Source organism: Triturus cristatus, chromosome 8 (genome assembly GCF_964204655.1).
Source record: "Triturus cristatus chromosome 8, aTriCri1.1, whole genome shotgun sequence".
NCBI lineage: Eukaryota > Metazoa > Chordata > Amphibia > Caudata > Salamandridae > Triturus > Triturus cristatus.
The window spans coordinates 1,621,170,949-1,621,188,730 of record NC_140591.1 but is presented as its reverse complement, the minus strand read 5'-3'; the positions used below and the strand labels follow the sequence as shown (position 1 = coordinate 1,621,188,730).

Genomic DNA, 17,782 nt, shown 5'->3' with positions numbered 1-17,782 from the left:
TTGAACAGATCATCTTAAACCTAATAAAAACTGAAAGTGTTTTCAATATTATAGTAACAATACTGTGAATGCAAAATCAAAAAGGTATTTCAATGAGCAAGAGGCAGATGAAATATAACCCTAGATTTGAGCAATATTGATGAATATATGTAAAACACTTATTTATGAACTATTCAAAATATGGGATTGAGTTTAAAATGTGTTCTTTTTTAATACAACATAGCTATTCTTGTTTACAGATTAGGAATCCTTGTTTGTTTAACATTAGAATACATATTAAGACACTTTAACCCAGGCACAGAATTTGATCACCAATACTAAATTAATGATCCCTACTATATCACTAAAGTAGGTGCTGTGGCTAAGTGGTTAAAGCGCCTGTCTCGTAAACAGGAAATCCTGAGTTCAAATCTCAGCAGCTCCTTATTATTGGTCCTTACATGTAAAAATAATTTTCATCACGCAAATGTTTAATACATTTTAAAAAGAAAAGAGTTGTTCTGTGAACATTAGAATGGGTCATCTTAAATTGAAAAACTAAAAAACGTGGTATTGTGAAGATTTTCAAAGTAATGCTTTGAATGAAAAACGGAAAAAAGAGTGACAAAGAGCAAAATAGAGATAAAAAATCATTCTAGAGTTGAAATCAAGTAATGCATTCTTAAAGAAGGCATAATTAAAACATTTATGAACAGGATAAGCAATATATCAATGAGGTGTTTATCAATAGGATCAGTATCCTCGTCTAAAGTAGTTGAGTAGAGCGTTTTCTGAACTGAGAAATGATTATGAAAGTGAAAAACTCAGGATTCTCTTGAACACCATATGGCAAACTGTTCCTTAAAGCATTTTCAAGAGGGGCTGTGGCTTAGCTGGTTAAAGCGCCTGTCTAGTAAACAGAAGATCCTGAGTTCAAATCTCAGCAGTGCCTTGCTTTCCTCATTCTTAAATAAAAAACTATTTTCATTAATTCGTCCTGCGATTCAATTAAATTAGAAAAGTCTGATTTTTCTTTCGGTTGAACAGATCATCTTAAACCTAATAAAAACTGAAAGTGTTTTCAATATTATAGTAACAATACTGTGAATGCAAAATCAAAAGGGTATTTCAATGAGCAAGAGGCAGATGAAATATAACCCTAGATTTGAGCAATATTGATGAATATATGTAAAACACTTATTTATGAACTATTCAAAATATGGGATTGAGTTTAAAATGTGTTCTTTTTTAATACAACATAGCTATTCTTGTTTACAGATTAGGAATCCTTGGTTGTTTAACATTAGAATACATATTAAGACACTTTAACCCAGGCACAGAATTTGATCACCAATACTAAATTAATGATCCCTACTATATCGCTAAAGTAGGTGCTGTGGCTAAGTGGTTAAAGCGCCTGTCTCGTAAACAGGAAATCCTGAGTTCAAATCTCAGCAGCACCTTATTATTGGTCCTTACATGTAAAAATAATTTTCATCACGCAAATGTTTAATACATTTTAAAAAGAAAAGAGTTGTTCTGTGAACATTAGAATGGGTCATCTTAAATTGAAAAACTAAAAAACGTGGTATTGTGAAGATTTTCAAAGTAATGCTTTGAATGAAAAACGGAAAAAAGAGTGACAAAGAGCAAAATAGAGATAAAAAATCATTCTAGAGTTGAAATCAAGTAATGCATTCTTAAAGAAGGCATAATTAAAACATTTATGAACAGGATAAGCAATATATCAATGAGGTGTTTATCAATAGGATCAGTATCCTCGTCTAAAGTAGTTGAGTAGAGCGTTTTCTGAACTGAGAAATGATTATGAAAGTGAAAAACTCAGGATTCTCTTGAACACCATATGGCAAACTGTTCCTTAAAGCATTATCAAGAGGGGCTGTGGCTTAGCTGGTTAAAGCGCCTGTCTAGTAAACAGAAGATCCTGAGTTCAAATCTCAGCAGTGCCTTGCTTTCCTCATTCTTAAATAAAAAACTATTTTCATTAATTCGTCCTGCGATTCAATTAAATTAGAAAAGTCTGATTTATCTTTCGGTTGAACAGATCATCTTAAACCTAATAAAAACTGAAAGTGTTTTCAATATTATATTAACAATACTGTGAATGCAAAATCAAAAAGGTATTTCAATGAGCAAGAGGCAGATGAAATATAACCCTAGATTTGAGCAATATTGATGAATATATGTAAAACACTTATTTATGAACTATTCAAAATATGGGATTGAGTTTAAAATGTGTTCTTTTTTAATACAACATAGCTATTCTTGTTTACAGATTAGGAATCCTTGGTTGTTTAACATTAGAATACATATTAACACACTTTAACCCAGGCACAGAATTTGATCACCAATACTAAATTAATGATCCCTACTATATCGCTAAAGTAGGTGCTGTGGCTAAGTGGTTAAAGCGCTTGTCTCGTAAACAGGAAATCCTGAGTTCAAATCTCAGCAGCACCTTATTATTGGTCCTTACATGTAAAAATAATTTTCATCACGCAAATGTTGAATACATTTTAAAAAGAAAAGAGTTGTTCTGTGAACATTAGAATGGGTCATCTTAAATTGAAAAACTAAAAAACGTGGTATTGTGAAGATTTTCAAAGTAATGCTTTGAATGAAAATGGGAAAAAAGAGTGACAAAGAGCAAAATAGAGATGAAAAGTCATTCTAGAGTTGAAATCAAGTAATGCATTCTTAAAGAAGGCATAATTAAAACATTTATGAACAGGATAAGCAATATATCAATGAGGTGTTTATCAATAGGATCAGTATCCTCGTCTAAAGTAGTTGAGTAGAGCGTTTTCTGAACTGAGAAATGATTATGAAAGTGAAAAACTCAGGATTCTCTTGAACACCATATGGCAAACTGTTCCTTAAAGCATTTTCAAGAGGGTGCTGTGGCTTAGCTGGTTAAAGCGGCTGTCTAGTAAACAGAAGATCCTGAGTTCAAATCTCAGCAGTGCCTTGCTTTTCTCATTCTTAAATAAAAAACTATTTTCATTAATTCGTCCTGCGATTCAATTAAATTAGAAAAGTCTGATTTATCTTTCGGTTGAACAGATCATCTTATACCTAATAAAAACTGAAAGTGTTTTCAATATTATAGTAACAATACTGTGAATGCAAAATCAAAAAGGTATTTCAATGAGCAAGAGGCAGATGAAATATAACCCTAGATTTGAGCAATATTGATGAATATATGTAAAACACTTATTTATGAACTATTCAAAATATGGGATTGAGTTTAAAATGTGTTCTTTTTTAATACAACATAGCTATTCTTGTTTAGAGATTAGGAATCCTTGCTTGTTTAACATTAGAATACATATTAAGACACTTTAACCCAGGCACAGAATTTGATCACCAATACTAAATTAATGATCCCTACTATATTGCTAAATTAGGAGCTGTGGCTAAGTGGTTAAAGCGCCTGTCTCGTAACCTGGAAATCCTGAGTTCACATCTCAGCAGCACCTTATTATTGGTCCTTACATGTAAAAATATTTTTCATCACGCAAATGTTTAATACATTTTAAAAAGAAAAGTGTTGTTCTGTGAACATTAGAATGGGTCATCTTAAATTGAAAAACATAAAAACATGCTATTGTGAAGATTTTCAAAGTAATGCTTTGAATGAAAAAGGGAAAAAAGAGTGACAAAGAGCAAAATAGAGATAAAAAATCATTCTAGAGTTGAATTCAAGTAAGGCATTCTTAAAGAAGGCATAATTAAAACATTTATGAACAGGATAAGCAATATATCAATGAGGTGTTTATGAATAGGATCAGTATCCTCGTCTAAACTATTTGAGTAGTGCGTTTTCTGAACTGAGAAATGATTATGAAAGTGAAAAACTCAGGTTTCTCTTGAACACCATATGGCAAACTGTTCCTTAAAGCGTTTTCGAGAGGGTTCTGTGGCTTAGCTGGTTAAAGCGCCTGTCTAGTAAACAGGAGATCCTGAGTTCAAATCTCAGCAGTGCCTTGCTTTCCTCATTCTTATATAAAAAACTATTTTCATTAAGTCGTCCTGCGATTCAATTCAATTAGAAAAGTCTGATTTATCTTTCGGTTGAACAGATCATCTTAAACCTAATAAAAACTGAAAGTGTTTTCAATATTATAGTAACAATACTGTAATTGCAAAATCAAAAAGGTATTTCAATGAGCAAGAGGCAGATGAAATATAACCCTAGATTTGAGCAATATTGATGAATATATGTAAAACACTTATTTATGAACTATTCAAAATATGGGATTGAGTTTAAAATGTGTTCTTTTTTAATACAACATAGCTATTCTTGTTTACAGATTAGGAATCCTTGCTTGTTTAACATTAGAATACATATTAAGACACTTTAACACAGGCACAGAATTTGATCACCAATACTAAATTAATGATCCCTTCTATATCCCTAAAGTAGGTGCTGTGGCTAAGTGGTTAAAGCGCCTGTCTCGTAAACAGGAAATACTGAGTTCAAATCTCAGCAGCACCTTATTATTGGTCCTTACATGTAAAAATAATTTTCATCACGCAAATGTTTAATACATTTTAAAAAGAAAAGTGTTGTTCTGTGAACATTAGAATGGGTCATCTTAAATTGAAAAACAAAAAAACGTGGTATTGTGAAGATTTTCAAAGTAATGCTTTGAATGAAAATGGGAAAAAAGAGTGACAAAGAGCAAAATAGAGATGAAAAATCATTCTAGAGTTGAAATCAAGTAATGCATTCTTAAAGAAGGCATAATTAAAACATTTATGAACAGGATAAGCAATATATGAATGAGGTGTTTATCAATAGGATCAGTATCCTCGTCTAAAGTAGTTGAGTAGAGCGTTTTCTGAACTGAGAAATGATTATGAAAGTGAAAAACTCAGGATTCTCTTGAACACCATATGGCAAACTGTTCCTTAAAGCATTTTCAAGAGGGTGCTGTGGCTTAGCTGGTTAAAGCGCCTGTCTAGTAAACAGGAGATCCTGAGTTCAAATCTCAGCAGTGCCTTGCTTTCCTCATTCTTAAATAAAAAACTATTTTCATTAATTCGTCCTGCGATTCAATTAAATTAGAAAAGTCTGATTTATCTTTCGGTTGAACAGATCATCTTAAACCTAATAAAAACTGAAAGTGTTTTCAATATTATAGTAACAATACTGTGATTGCAAAATCAAAAAGGTATTTCAATGAGCAAGAGGCAGATGAAATATAACCCTAGATTTGAGCAATATTGATGAATATATGTAAAACACTTATTTATGAACTATTCAAAATATGGGATTGAGTTTAAAATGTGTTCTTTTTTAATACAACATAGCTATTCTTGTTTATAGATTAGGAATCCTTGCTTGTTTAACATTAGAATACATATTAAGACACTTTAACACAGGCACAGAATTTGATCACCAATCCTAAATTAATGATCCCTTCTATATCACTAAAGTAGGTGCTGTGGCTAAGTGGTTAAAGCGCCTGTCTTGTAAACAGGAAATCCTGAGTTCAAATCTCAGCAGCACCTTATTATTGGTCCTAACATGTAAAAATAATTTTCATCACGCAAATGTTTAATACATTTTAAAAAGAAATGTGTTGTTCTGTGAACCTTAGAATGGGTCATCTTAAATTGAAAAACTAAAAAACGTGGTATTGTGAAGATTTTCAAAGTAATGCTTTAAATGAAAAACGGAAAAAAGAGTGACAAAGAGCAAAATAGAGATAAAAAATCATTCTAGAGTTGAAATCAAGTAATGCATTCTTAAAGAAGGCATAATTAAAACATTTATGAACAGGATAAGCAATATATCAATGAGGTGTTTATCAATAGGATCAGTATCCTCGTCTAAAGTAGTTGAGTAGAGCGTTTTCTGAACTGAGAAATGATTATGAAAGTGAAAAACTCAGGAGTCTCTTGAACACCATATGGCAAACTGTTCCTTAAAGCATTTTCAAGAGGGTGCTGTGGCTTAGCTGGTTAAAGCGCCTGTCTAGTAAACAGGAGATCCTGAGTTCAAATCTCAGCAGTGCCTTGCTTTCCTCATTCTTAAATAAAAAACTATTTTCATTAATTCGTCCTGCGATTCAATTAAATTAGAAAAGTCTGATTTATCTTTCGGTTGAACAGATCATCTTAAACCTAATAAAAACTGAAAGTGTTTTCAATATTATAGTAACAATACTTTGATTGCAAAATCAAAAAGGTATTTCAATGAGCAAGAGGCAGATGAAATATAACCCTAGATTTGAGCAATATTGATGAATATATGTAAAACAATTATTTATGAACTATTCAAAATATGGGATTGAGTTTAAAATGTGTTCTTTTGTAATACAACATAGCTATTCTTGTTTACAGATTAGGAATCCTTGCTTGTTTAACATTAGAAAACGTATTAAGACACTTTAACACAGGCACAGAATTTGATAACCAATACTAAATTAATGATCCCTTCTGTATCACTAAAATAGGTGCTGTGGCTAAGTGCTTAAAGCGCCTGTCTCATAACCATGAAATCCTGAGTTCAAATCTCAGCAGCACCTTATTATTGGTCCTTACATGTGAAATTAATTTTCATAACGCAAATGTTTAATACATTTTAAAAAGAAAAGTGGTGTTCTGTGAACATTAGAATGGGTCATCTTAAATTGAAAAACTAACATACGTGGTATTGCGAAGATTTTCAAAGTAATGCTTTGAATGAAAAATGGAAAAAAGAGTGACAAAGCGCAAAATAGAGATAAAAAATCATTCTAGAGTTGAAATCAAGTAATGCATTCTTAAAGAAGGCATAATTAAAACATTTATGAAGAGGATAAGCAAAATATCAATGAGGTGTTTATCAATAGGATCAGTATTCTCGTCTAAAGTAGTTTAGTAGAGCGTTTTCTGAACTGAGAAATGATTATGAAAGTGAAAAACTCAGGATTCTCTTGAACACCATATAGCAAACTGTTCCTTAAAGCATTTTCAAGAGGGTGCTGTGGCTTAGCTGGTTAAAGCGCCTGTCTAGTAAACAGAAGATCCTGAGTTCAAATCTCAGCGTTGCTTTCCTCATTCTTAAATAAAAAACTATTTTCATTAATTCGTCCTGCGATTCAAATAAATTAGAAACGTCTGATTTATTTTTCGGTTGAACAGATCATCTTAAACCTAATAAAAACTGAAAGTGTTTTCTATATTATAGTAACAATACTGTGATTGCAAAAATCAAAAAGGTATTTCAATGAGCAAGAGGCAGATGAAATATAACCCTAGATTTGAGCAATATTGATGAATATATATAAAACACTTATTTATGAACTATTCAAAATATGGGATTGAGTTTAAAATGTGTTCTTTTTTAATACAACATAGCTATTCTTGTTTAGAGATTAGGAATCCTTGCTTGTTTAACATTAGAATACATATTAAGACACTTTAACCCAGGCACAGAATTTGATCACCAATACTAAATTAATGATCCCTACTATATCGCTAAAGTAGGAGCTGTGGCTAAGTGGTTAAAGCGCCTGTCTCGTAAACAGGAAATCCTGAGTTCAAATCTCAGCAGCACCTTATTATTGGTCCTTACATGTAAAAATATTTTTCATCACGCAAATGTTTAATACATTTTAAAAAGAAAAGTGTTGTTCTGTGAACATTAGAATGGGTCATCTTAAATTGAAAAACAAAAAAACATGCTATTGTGAAGATTTTCAAAGTAATGCTTTGAATGAAAAAGGGAAAAAAGAGTGACAAAGAGCAAAATAGAGATAAAAAATCATTCTAGAGTTGAATTCAAGTAATGCATTCTTAAAGAAGGCATAATTAAAACATTTATGAACAGGATAAGCAATATATCAATGAGGTGTTTATGAATAGGATCAGTATCCTCGTCTAAACTATTTGAGTAGTGCGTTTTCTGAACTGAGAAATGATTATGAAAGTGAAAAACTCAGGTTTCTCTTGAACACCATATGGCAAACTGTTCGTTAAAGCATTTTCAAGAGGGTGCTGTGGCTTAGCTGGTTAAAGCGCCTGTCTAGTAAACAGGAGATCCTGAGTTCAAATCTCAGCAGTGCCTTGCTTTCCTCATTCTTATATAAAAAACTATTTTCATTAAGTCGTCCTGCGATTCAATTCAATTAGAAAAGTCTGATTTATCTTTCGGTTGAACAGATCATCTTAATCCTAATAAAAACTGAAAGTGTTTTCAATATTATAGTAACAATACTGTGATTGCAACATCAAAAAGGTATTTCAATGAGCAAGAGGCAGATGAAATATAACCCTAGATTTGAGCAATATTGATGAATATATGTAAAACACTTATTTATGAACTATTCAAAATATGGGATTGAGTTTAAAATGTGTTCTTTTTTAATACAACATAGCTATTCTTGTTTACAGATTAGGAATCCTTGCTTGTTTAACATTAGAATACATATTAAGACACTTTAACACAGGCACAGAATTTGATCACCAATACTAAATTAATGATCCCTTCTATATCCCTAAAGTAGGTGCTGTGGCTAAGTGGTTAAAGCGCCTGTCTCGTAAACAGGAAATACTGAGTTCAAATCTCAGCAGCACCTTAATATTGGTCCTTACATGTAAAAATAATTTTCATCACGCAAATGTTTAATACATTTTAAAAAGAAAAGTGTTGTTCTGTGAACATTAGAATGGGTCATCTTAAATTGAAAAACAAAAAAACGTGGTATTGTGAAGATTTTCAAAGTAATGCTTTGAATGAAAATGGGAAAAAAGAGTGACAAAGAGCAAAATAGAGATGAAAAATCATTCTAGAGTTGAAATCAAGTAATGCATTCTTAAAGAAGGCATAATTAAAACATTTATGAACAGGATAAGCAATATATCAATGAGGTGTTTATCAATAGGATCAGTATCCTCGTCTAAAGTAGTTGAGTAGAGCGTTTTCTGAACTGAGAAATGATTATGAAAGTGAAAAACTCAGGATTCTCTTGAACACCATATGGCAAACTGTTCCTTAAAGCATTTTCAAGAGGGTGCTGTGGCTTAGCTGGTTAAAGCGCCTGTCTAGTAAACAGGAGATCCTGAGTTCAAATTTCAGCAGTGCCTTGCTTTCCTCATTCTTAAATAAAAAACTATTTTCATTAATTCGTCCTGCGATTCAATTAAATTAGAAAAGTCTGATTTATCTTTCGGTTGAACAGATCATCTTAAACCTAATAAAAACTGAAAGTGTTTTCAATATTATAGTAACAATACTGTGATTGCAAAAATCAAAAAGGTATTTCAATGAGCAAGAGGCAGATGAAATATAACCCTAGATTTGAGCAATATTGATGAATATATGTAAAACACTTATTTATGAACTAATCAAAATATGGGATTGAGTTTAAAATGTGTTCTTTTTTAATACAACATAGCTATTCTTGTTTACAGATTAGGAATCCTTGCTTGTTTAACATTAGAATACTTATTAAGACACTTTAACACAGGCACAGAATTTGATCACCAATACTAAATTAATGATCCCTTCTGTATCACTAAAATAGGTGCTGTGGCTAAGTGGTTAAAGCGCCTGTCTTGTAACCTGGAAATCCTGAGTTCAAATCTCAGCAGCACCTTATTATTGGTCCTTACATGTAAAAATATTTTTCATCACGCAAATGTTTAATACATTTTAAAAAGAAAAGTGTTGTTCTGTGAACATTAGAATGGGTCATCTTAAATTGAAAAACATAAAAACATGCTATTGTGAAGATTTTCAAAGTAATGCTTTGAATGAAAAATGGAAAAAAGAGTGACAAAGAGCAAAATAGAGATAAAAAATCATTCTAGAGTTGAATTCAAGTAATGCATTCTTGAAGAAGGCATAATTAAAACATTTATGAACAGGATAAGCAATATATCAATGAGGTGTTTATGAATAGGATCAGTATCCTCGTCTAAACTATTTGAGTAGTGCGTTTTCTGAACTGAGAAATGATTATGAAAGTGAAAAACTCAGGTTTCTCTTGAACACCATATGGCAAACTGTTCCTTAAAGCATTTTCAAGAGGGTGCTGTGGCTTAGCTGGTTAAAGCGCCTGTCTAGTAAACAGGAGATCCTGAGTTCAAATCTCAGCAGTGCCTTGCTTTCCTCATTCTTATATAAAAAACTATTTTCATTAAGTCGTCCTGCGATTCAATTCAATTATAAAAGTCTGATTTATCTTTCGGTTGAACAGATCATCTTAAACCTAATAAAAACTGAAAGTGTTTTCAATATTATAGTAACAATACTGTGATTGCAAAATCAAAAAGGTATTTCAATGAGCAAGAGGCAGATGAAATATAACCCTAGATTTGAGCAATATTGATGAATATATGTAAAACACTTATTTATGAACTATTCAAAATATGGGATTGAGTTTAAAATGTGTTCTTTTTTAATACAACATAGCTATTCTTGTTTACAGATTAGGAATCCTTGCTTGTTTAACATTAGAATACATATTAAGACACTTTAACACAGGCACAGAATTTGATCACCAATACTAAATTAATGATCCCTTCTATATCCCTAAAGTAGGTGCTGTGGCTAAGTGGTTAAAGCGCCTGTCTCGTTAACCGGAAATACTGAGTTCAAATCTCAGCAGCACCTTATTATTGGTCCTTACATGTAAAAATAATTTTCATCACGCAAATGTTTAATACATTTTAAAAAGAAAAGTGTTGTTCTGTGAACATTAGAATGGGTCATCTTAAATTGAAAAACAAAAAAACGTGGTATTGTGAAGATTTTCAAAGTAATGCTTTGAATGAAAATGGGAAAAAAGAGTGACAAAGAGCAAAATAGAGATGAAAAATCATTCTAGAGTTGAAATCAAGTAATGCATTCTTAAAGAAGGCATAATTAAAACATTTATGAACAGGATAAGCAGTATATCAATGAGGTGTTTATCAATAGGATCAGTATCCTCGTCTAAAGTAGTTGAGTAGAGCGTTTTCTGAACTGAGAAATGATTATGAAAGTGAAAAACTCAGGATTCTCTTGAACACCATATGGCAAACTGTTCCTTAAAGCATTTTCAAGAGGGTGCTGTGGCTTAGCTGGTTAAAGCGCCTGTCTAGTAAACAGGAGATCCTGAGTTCAAATCTCAGCAGTGCCTTGCTTTCCTCATTCTTAAATAAAAAACTATTTTCATTAATTCGTCCTGCGATTCAATTAAATTAGAAAAGTCTGATTTATCTTTCGGTTGAACAGATCATCTTAAACCTAATAAAAACTGAAAGTGTTTTCAATATTATAGTAACAATACTGTGATTGCAAAATCAAAAAGGTATTTCAATGAGCAAGAGGCAGATGAAATATAACCCTAGATTTGAGCAATATTGATGAATATATGTAAAACACTTATTTATGAACTATTCAAAATATGGGATTGAGTTTAAAATGTGTTCTTTTTTAATACAACATAGCTATTCTTGTTTACAGATTAGGAATCCTTGGTTGTTTAACATTAGAATACATATTAAGACACTTTAACCCAGGCACAGAATTTGATCACCAATACTAAATTAATGATCCCTACTATATCGCTAAAGTAGGTGCTCTGGCTAAGTGGTTAAAGCGCCTGTCTCGTAAACAGGAAATCCTGAGTTCAAATCTCAGCAGCACCTTATTATTGGTCCTTACATGTAAAAATAATTTTCATCACGCAAATGTTTAATACATTTTAAAAAGAAAAGAGTTGTTCTGTGAACATTAGAATGGGTCATCTTAAATTGAAAAACTAAAAAACGTGGTATTGTGAAGATTTTCAAAGTAATGCTTTGAATGAAAAACGGAAAAAAGAGTGACAAAGAGCAAAATAGAGATAAAAAATCATTCTAGAGTTGAAATCAAGTAATGCATTCTTAAAGAAGGCATAATTAAAACATTTATGAACAGGATAAGCAATATATCAATGAGGTGTTTATCAATAGGATCAGTATCCTCGTCTAAAGTAGTTGAGTAGAGCGTTTTCTGAACTGAGAAATGATTATGAAAGTGAAAAACTCAGGATTCTCTTGAACACCATATGGCAAACTGTTCCTTAAAGCATTATCAAGAGGGGCTGTGGCTTAGCTGGTTAAAGCGCCTGTCTAGTAAACAGAAGATCCTGAGTTTAAATCTCAGCAGTGCCTTGCTTTCCTCATTCTTAAATAAAAAACTATTTTCATTAATTCGTCCTGCGATTCAATTAAATTAGAAAAGTCTGATTTATCTTTCGGTTGAACAGATCATCTTAAACCTAATAAAAACTGAAAGTGTTTTCAATATTATATTAACAATACTGTGAATGCAAAATCAAAAAGGTATTTCAATGAGCAAGAGGCAGATGAAATATAACCCTAGATTTGAGCAATATTGATGAATATATGTAAAACACTTATTTATGAACTATTCAAAATATGGGATTGAGTTTAAAATGTGTTCTTTTTTAATACAACATAGCTATTCTTGTTTACAGATTAGGAATCCTTGGTTGTTTAACATTAGAATACATATTAACACACTTTAACCCAGGCACAGAATTTGATCACCAATACTAAATTAATGATCCCTACTATATCGCTAAAGTAGGTGCTGTGGCTAAGTGGTTAAAGCGCTTGTCTCGTAAACAGGAAATCCTGAGTTCAAATCTCAGCAGCACCTTATTATTGGTCCTTACATGTAAAAATAATTTTCATCACGCAAATGTTGAATACATTTTAAAAAGAAAAGAGTTGTTCTGTGAACATTAGAATGGGTCATCTTAAATTGAAAAACTAAAAAACGTGGTATTGTGAAGATTTTCAAAGTAATGCTTTGAATGAAAATGGGAAAAAAGAGTGACAAAGAGCAAAATAGAGATGAAAAGTCATTCTAGAGTTGAAATCAAGTAATGCATTCTTAAAGAAGGCATAATTAAAACATTTATGAACAGGATAAGCAATATATCAATGAGGTGTTTATCAATAGGATCAGTATCCTCGTCTAAAGTAGTTGAGTAGATCGTTTTCTGAACTGAGAAATGATTATGAAAGTGAAAAACTCAGGATTCTCTTGAACACCATATGGCAAACTGTTCCTTAAAGCATTTTCAAGAGGGTGCTGTGGCTTAGCTGGTTAAAGCGGCTGTCTAGTAAACAGAAGATCCTGAGTTCAAATCTCAGCAGTGCCTTGCTTTCCTCATTCTTATATAAAAAACTATTTTCATTAAGTCGTCCTGCGATTCAATTCAATTAGAAAAGTCTGATTTATCTTTCGGTTGAACAGATCATCTTAAACCTAATAAAAACTGAAAGTGTTTTCAATATTATAGTAACAATACTGTGATTGCAAAATCAAAAAGGTATTTCAATGAGCAAGAGGCAGATGAAATATAACCCTAGATTTGAGCAATATTGATGAATATATGTAAAACACTTATTTATGAACTATTCAAAATATGGGATTGAGTTTAAAATGTGTTCTTTTTTAATACAACATAGCTATTCTTGTTTACAGATTAGGAATCCTTGCTTGTTTAACATTAGAATACATATTAAGACACTTTAACCCAGGCACAGAATTTGATCACCAATACTAAATTAATGATCCCTACTATATCGCTAAAGTAGGTGCTGTGGCTAAGTGGTTAAAGCGCCTGTCTCGTAAACAGGAAATCCTGAGTTCAAATCTCAGCAGCACCTTATTATTGGTCCTTACATGTAAAAATAATTTTCATCACGCAAATGTTTAATACATTTTAAAAAGAAAAGAGTTGTTCTGTGAACATTAGAATGGGTCATCTTAAATTGAAAAACTAAAAAACGTGGTATTGTGAAGATTTTCAAAGTAATGCTTTGAATGAAAAACGGAAAAAAGAGTGACAAAGAGCAAAATAGAGATAAAAAATCATTCTAGAGTTGAAATCAAGTAATGCATTCTTAAAGAAGGCATAATTAAAACATTTATGAACAGGATAAGCAATATATCAATGAGGTGTTTATCAATAGGATCAGTATCCTCGTCTAAAGTAGTTGAGTAGAGCGTTTTCTGAACTGAGAAATGATTATGAAAGTGAAAAACTCAGGATTCTCTTGAACACCATATGGCAAACTGTTCCTTAAAGCATTATCAAGAGGGGCTGTGGCTTAGCTGGTTAAAGCGCCTGTCTAGTAAACAGAAGATCCTGAGTTTAAATCTCAGCAGTGCCTTGCTTTCCTCATTCTTAAATAAAAAACTATTTTCATTAATTCGTCCTGCGATTCAATTAAATTAGAAAAGTCTGATTTATCTTTCGGTTGAACAGATCATCTTAAACCTAATAAAAACTGAAAGTGTTTTCAATATTATATTAACAATACTGTGAATGCAAAATCAAAAAGGTATTTCAATGAGCAAGAGGCAGATGAAATATAACCCTAGATTTGAGCAATATTGATGAATATATGTAAAACACTTATTTATGAACTATTCAAAATATGGGATTGAGTTTAAAATGTGTTCTTTTTTAATACAACATAGCTATTCTTGTTTACAGATTAGGAATCCTTGGTTGTTTAACATTAGAATACATATTAACACACTTTAACCCAGGCACAGAATTTGATCACCAATACTAAATTAACGATCCCTACTATATCGCTAATGTAGGTGCTGTGGCTAAGTGGTTAAAGCGCTTGTCTCGTAAACAGGAAATCCTGAGTTCAAATCTCAGCAGCACCTTATTATTGGTCCTTACATGTAAAAATAATTTTCATCACGCAAATGTTGAATACATTTTAAAAAGAAAAGAGTTGTTCTGTGAACATTAGAATGGGTCATCTTAAATTGAAAAACTAAAAAACGTGGTATTGTGAAGATTTTCAAAGTAATGCTTTGAATGAAAATGGGAAAAAAGAGTGACAAAGAGCAAAATAGAGATGAAAAGTCATTCTAGAGTTGAAATCAAGTAATGCATTCTTAAAGAAGGCATAATTAAAACATTTATGAACAGGATAAGCAATATATCAATGAGGTGTTTATCAATAGGATCAGTATCCTCGTCTAAAGTAGTTGAGTAGAGCGTTTTCTGAACTGAGAAATGATTATGAAAGTGAAAAACTCAGGATTCTCTTGAACACCATATGGCAAACTGTTCCTTAAAGCATTCTCAAGAGGGTGCTGTGGCTTAGCTGGTTAAAGCGGCTGTCTAGTAAACAGAAGATCCTGAGTTCAAATCTCAGCAGTGCCTTGCTTTTCTCATTCTTAAATAAAAAACTATTTTCATTAATTCGTCCTGCGATTCAATTAAATTAGAAAAGTCTGATTTATCTTTCGGTTGAACAGATCATCTTATACCTAATAAAAACTGAAAGTGTTTTCAATATTATAGTAACAATACTGTGAATGCAAAATCAAAAAGGTATTTCAATGAGCAAGAGGCAGATGAAATATAACCCTAGATTTGAGCAATATTGATGAATATATGTAAAACACTTATTTATGAACTATTCAAAATATGGGATTGAGTTTAAAATATGTTCTTTTTTAATACAACATAGCTATTCTTGTTTAGAGATTAGGAATCCTTGCTTGTTTAACATTAGAATACATATTAAGACACTTTAACCCAGGCACAGAATTTGATCACCAATACTAAATTAATGATCCCTACTATATTGCTAAATTAGGAGCTGTGGCTAAGTGGTTAAAGCGCCTGTCTCGTAACCTGGAAATCCTGACTTCACATCTCAGCAGCACCTTATTATTGGTCCTTACATGTAAAAATATTATTCATCACGCAAATGTTTAATACATTTTAAAAAGAAAAGTGTTGTTCTGTGAACATTAGAATGGGTCATCTTAAATTGAAAAACATAAAAACATGCTATTGTGAAGATTTTCAAAGTAATGCTTTGAATGAAAAAGGGAAAAAAGAGTGACAAAGAGCAAAATAGAGATAAAAAATCATTCTAGAGTTGAATTCAAGTAAGGCATTCTTAAAGAAGGCATAATTAAAACATTTATGAACAGGATAAGCAATATATCAATGAGGTGTTTATGAATAGGATCAGTATCCTCGTCTAAACTATTTGAGTAGTGCGTTTTCTGAACTGAGAAATGATTATGAAAGTGAAAAACTCAGGTTTCTCTTGAACACCATATGGCAAACTGTTCCTTAAAGCGTTTTCAAGAGGGTGCTGTGGCTTAGCTGGTTAAAGCGCCTGTCTAGTAAACAGGAGATCCTGAGTTCAAATCTCAGCAGTGCCTTGCTTTCCTCATTCTTATATAAAAAACTATTTTCATTAAGTCGTCCTGCGATTCAATTCAATTAGAAAAGTCTGATTTATCTTTCGGTTGAACAGATCATCTTAAACCTAATAAAAACTGAAAGTGTTTTCAATATTATAGTAACAATACTGTAATTGCAAAATCAAAAAGGTATTTCAATGAGCAAGAGGCAGATGAAATATAACCCTAGATTTGAGCAATATTGATGAATATATGTAAAACACTTATTTATGAACTATTCAAAATATGGGATTGAGTTTAAAATGTGTTCTTTTTTAATACAACATAGCTATTCTTGTTTACAGATTAGGAATCCTTGCTTGTTTAACATTAGAATACATATTAAGACACTTTAACACAGGCACAGAATTTGATCACCAATACTACATTAATGATCCCTTCTATATCCCTAAAGTAGGTGCTGTGGCTAAGTGGTTAAAGCGCCTGTCTCGTAAACAGGAAATACTGAGTTCAAATCTCAGCAGCACCTTATTATTGGTCCTTACATGTAAAAATAATTTTCATCACGCAAATGTTTAATACATTTTAAAAAGAAAAGTGTTGTTCTGTGAACATTAGAATGGGTCATCTTAAATTGAAAAACAAAAAAACGTGGTATTGTGAAGATTTTCAAAGTAATGCTTTGAATGAAAATGGGAAAAAAGAGTGACAAAGAGCAAAATAGAGATGAAAAATCATTCTAGAGTTGAAATCAAGTAATGCATTCTTAAAGAAGGCATAATTAAAACATTTATGAACAGGATAAGCAATATATGAATGAGGTGTTTATCAATAGGATCAGTATCCTCGTCTAAAGTAGTTGAGTAGAGCGTTTTCTGAACTGAGAAATGATTATGAAAGTGAAAAACTCAGGATTCTCTTGAACACCATATGGCAAACTGTTCCTTAAAGCATTTTCAAGAGGGTGCTGTGGCTTAGCTGGTTAAAGCGCCTGTCTAGTAAACAGGAGATCCTGAGTTCAAATCTCAGCAGTGCCTTGCTTTCCTCATTCTTAAATAAAAAACTATTTTCATTAATTCGTCCTGCGATTCAATTAAATTAGAAAAGTCTGATTTATCTTTCGGTTGAACAGATCATCTTAAACCTAATAAAAACTGAAAGTGTTTTCAATATTATAGTAACAATACTGTGATTGCAAAATCAAAAAGGTATTTCAATGAGCAAGAGGCAGATGAAATATAACCCTAGATTTGAGCAATATTGATGAATATATGTAAAACACTTATTTATGAACTATTCAAAATATGGGATTGAGTTTAAAATGTGTTCTTTTTTAATACAACATAGCTATTCTTGTTTATAGATTAGGAATCCTTGCTTGTTTAACATTAGAATACATATTAAGACACTTTAACACAGGCACAGAATTTGATCACCAATCCTAAATTAATGATCCCTTCTATATCCCTAAAGTAGGTGCTGTGGCTAAGTGGTTAAAGCGCCTGTCTCGTAAACAGGAAATCCTGAGTTCAAATCTCAGCAGCACCTTATTATTGGTCCTAACATGTAAAAATATTTTTCATCACGCAA

At 31.7% G+C, this 17,782-nt stretch overlaps 18 non-coding genes across 18 annotated transcripts; all 18 read left to right on the top strand.

Moving 5' to 3' along the window:
- The first annotated feature begins 351 nt into the window (after positions 1-351).
- Positions 352-424, top strand: TRNAT-CGU (transfer RNA threonine (anticodon CGU)). Its single transcript has one exon. It is a non-coding gene; the product is annotated as a tRNA-Thr (tRNA).
- Positions 425-1,369: 945 nt separating this feature from the next.
- On the top strand, positions 1,370-1,442 carry TRNAT-CGU (transfer RNA threonine (anticodon CGU)). The gene has a single exon. It is a non-coding gene; the product is annotated as a tRNA-Thr (tRNA).
- Positions 1,443-2,387: 945 nt separating this feature from the next.
- TRNAT-CGU (transfer RNA threonine (anticodon CGU)) lies at positions 2,388-2,460 on the top strand. The gene has a single exon. It is a non-coding gene; the product is annotated as a tRNA-Thr (tRNA).
- A 1,965-nt stretch (positions 2,461-4,425) lies between these two features.
- TRNAT-CGU (transfer RNA threonine (anticodon CGU)) lies at positions 4,426-4,498 on the top strand. The gene has a single exon. It is a non-coding gene; the product is annotated as a tRNA-Thr (tRNA).
- Positions 4,499-4,932: 434 nt separating this feature from the next.
- TRNAT-AGU (transfer RNA threonine (anticodon AGU)) lies at positions 4,933-5,006 on the top strand. The gene has a single exon. It is a non-coding gene; the product is annotated as a tRNA-Thr (tRNA).
- Positions 5,007-5,951: 945 nt separating this feature from the next.
- Positions 5,952-6,025, top strand: TRNAT-AGU (transfer RNA threonine (anticodon AGU)). The gene has a single exon. It is a non-coding gene; the product is annotated as a tRNA-Thr (tRNA).
- Positions 6,026-7,478: 1,453 nt separating this feature from the next.
- On the top strand, positions 7,479-7,551 carry TRNAT-CGU (transfer RNA threonine (anticodon CGU)). The gene has a single exon. It is a non-coding gene; the product is annotated as a tRNA-Thr (tRNA).
- A 434-nt stretch (positions 7,552-7,985) lies between these two features.
- TRNAT-AGU (transfer RNA threonine (anticodon AGU)) lies at positions 7,986-8,059 on the top strand. The gene has a single exon. It is a non-coding gene; the product is annotated as a tRNA-Thr (tRNA).
- Positions 8,060-8,497: 438 nt separating this feature from the next.
- Positions 8,498-8,570, top strand: TRNAT-CGU (transfer RNA threonine (anticodon CGU)). The gene has a single exon. It is a non-coding gene; the product is annotated as a tRNA-Thr (tRNA).
- A 1,454-nt stretch (positions 8,571-10,024) lies between these two features.
- Positions 10,025-10,098, top strand: TRNAT-AGU (transfer RNA threonine (anticodon AGU)). Its single transcript has one exon. It is a non-coding gene; the product is annotated as a tRNA-Thr (tRNA).
- Positions 10,099-11,043: 945 nt separating this feature from the next.
- TRNAT-AGU (transfer RNA threonine (anticodon AGU)) lies at positions 11,044-11,117 on the top strand. The gene has a single exon. It is a non-coding gene; the product is annotated as a tRNA-Thr (tRNA).
- Positions 11,118-12,573: 1,456 nt separating this feature from the next.
- On the top strand, positions 12,574-12,646 carry TRNAT-CGU (transfer RNA threonine (anticodon CGU)). Its single transcript has one exon. It is a non-coding gene; the product is annotated as a tRNA-Thr (tRNA).
- Positions 12,647-13,592: 946 nt separating this feature from the next.
- TRNAT-CGU (transfer RNA threonine (anticodon CGU)) lies at positions 13,593-13,665 on the top strand. The gene has a single exon. It is a non-coding gene; the product is annotated as a tRNA-Thr (tRNA).
- A 945-nt stretch (positions 13,666-14,610) lies between these two features.
- TRNAT-CGU (transfer RNA threonine (anticodon CGU)) lies at positions 14,611-14,683 on the top strand. Its single transcript has one exon. It is a non-coding gene; the product is annotated as a tRNA-Thr (tRNA).
- Positions 14,684-16,136: 1,453 nt separating this feature from the next.
- TRNAT-AGU (transfer RNA threonine (anticodon AGU)) lies at positions 16,137-16,210 on the top strand. The gene has a single exon. It is a non-coding gene; the product is annotated as a tRNA-Thr (tRNA).
- A 438-nt stretch (positions 16,211-16,648) lies between these two features.
- Positions 16,649-16,721, top strand: TRNAT-CGU (transfer RNA threonine (anticodon CGU)). Its single transcript has one exon. It is a non-coding gene; the product is annotated as a tRNA-Thr (tRNA).
- Positions 16,722-17,155: 434 nt separating this feature from the next.
- Positions 17,156-17,229, top strand: TRNAT-AGU (transfer RNA threonine (anticodon AGU)). Its single transcript has one exon. It is a non-coding gene; the product is annotated as a tRNA-Thr (tRNA).
- Positions 17,230-17,667: 438 nt separating this feature from the next.
- On the top strand, positions 17,668-17,740 carry TRNAT-CGU (transfer RNA threonine (anticodon CGU)). The gene has a single exon. It is a non-coding gene; the product is annotated as a tRNA-Thr (tRNA).
- The last annotated feature ends 42 nt before the right edge of the window (positions 17,741-17,782 follow it).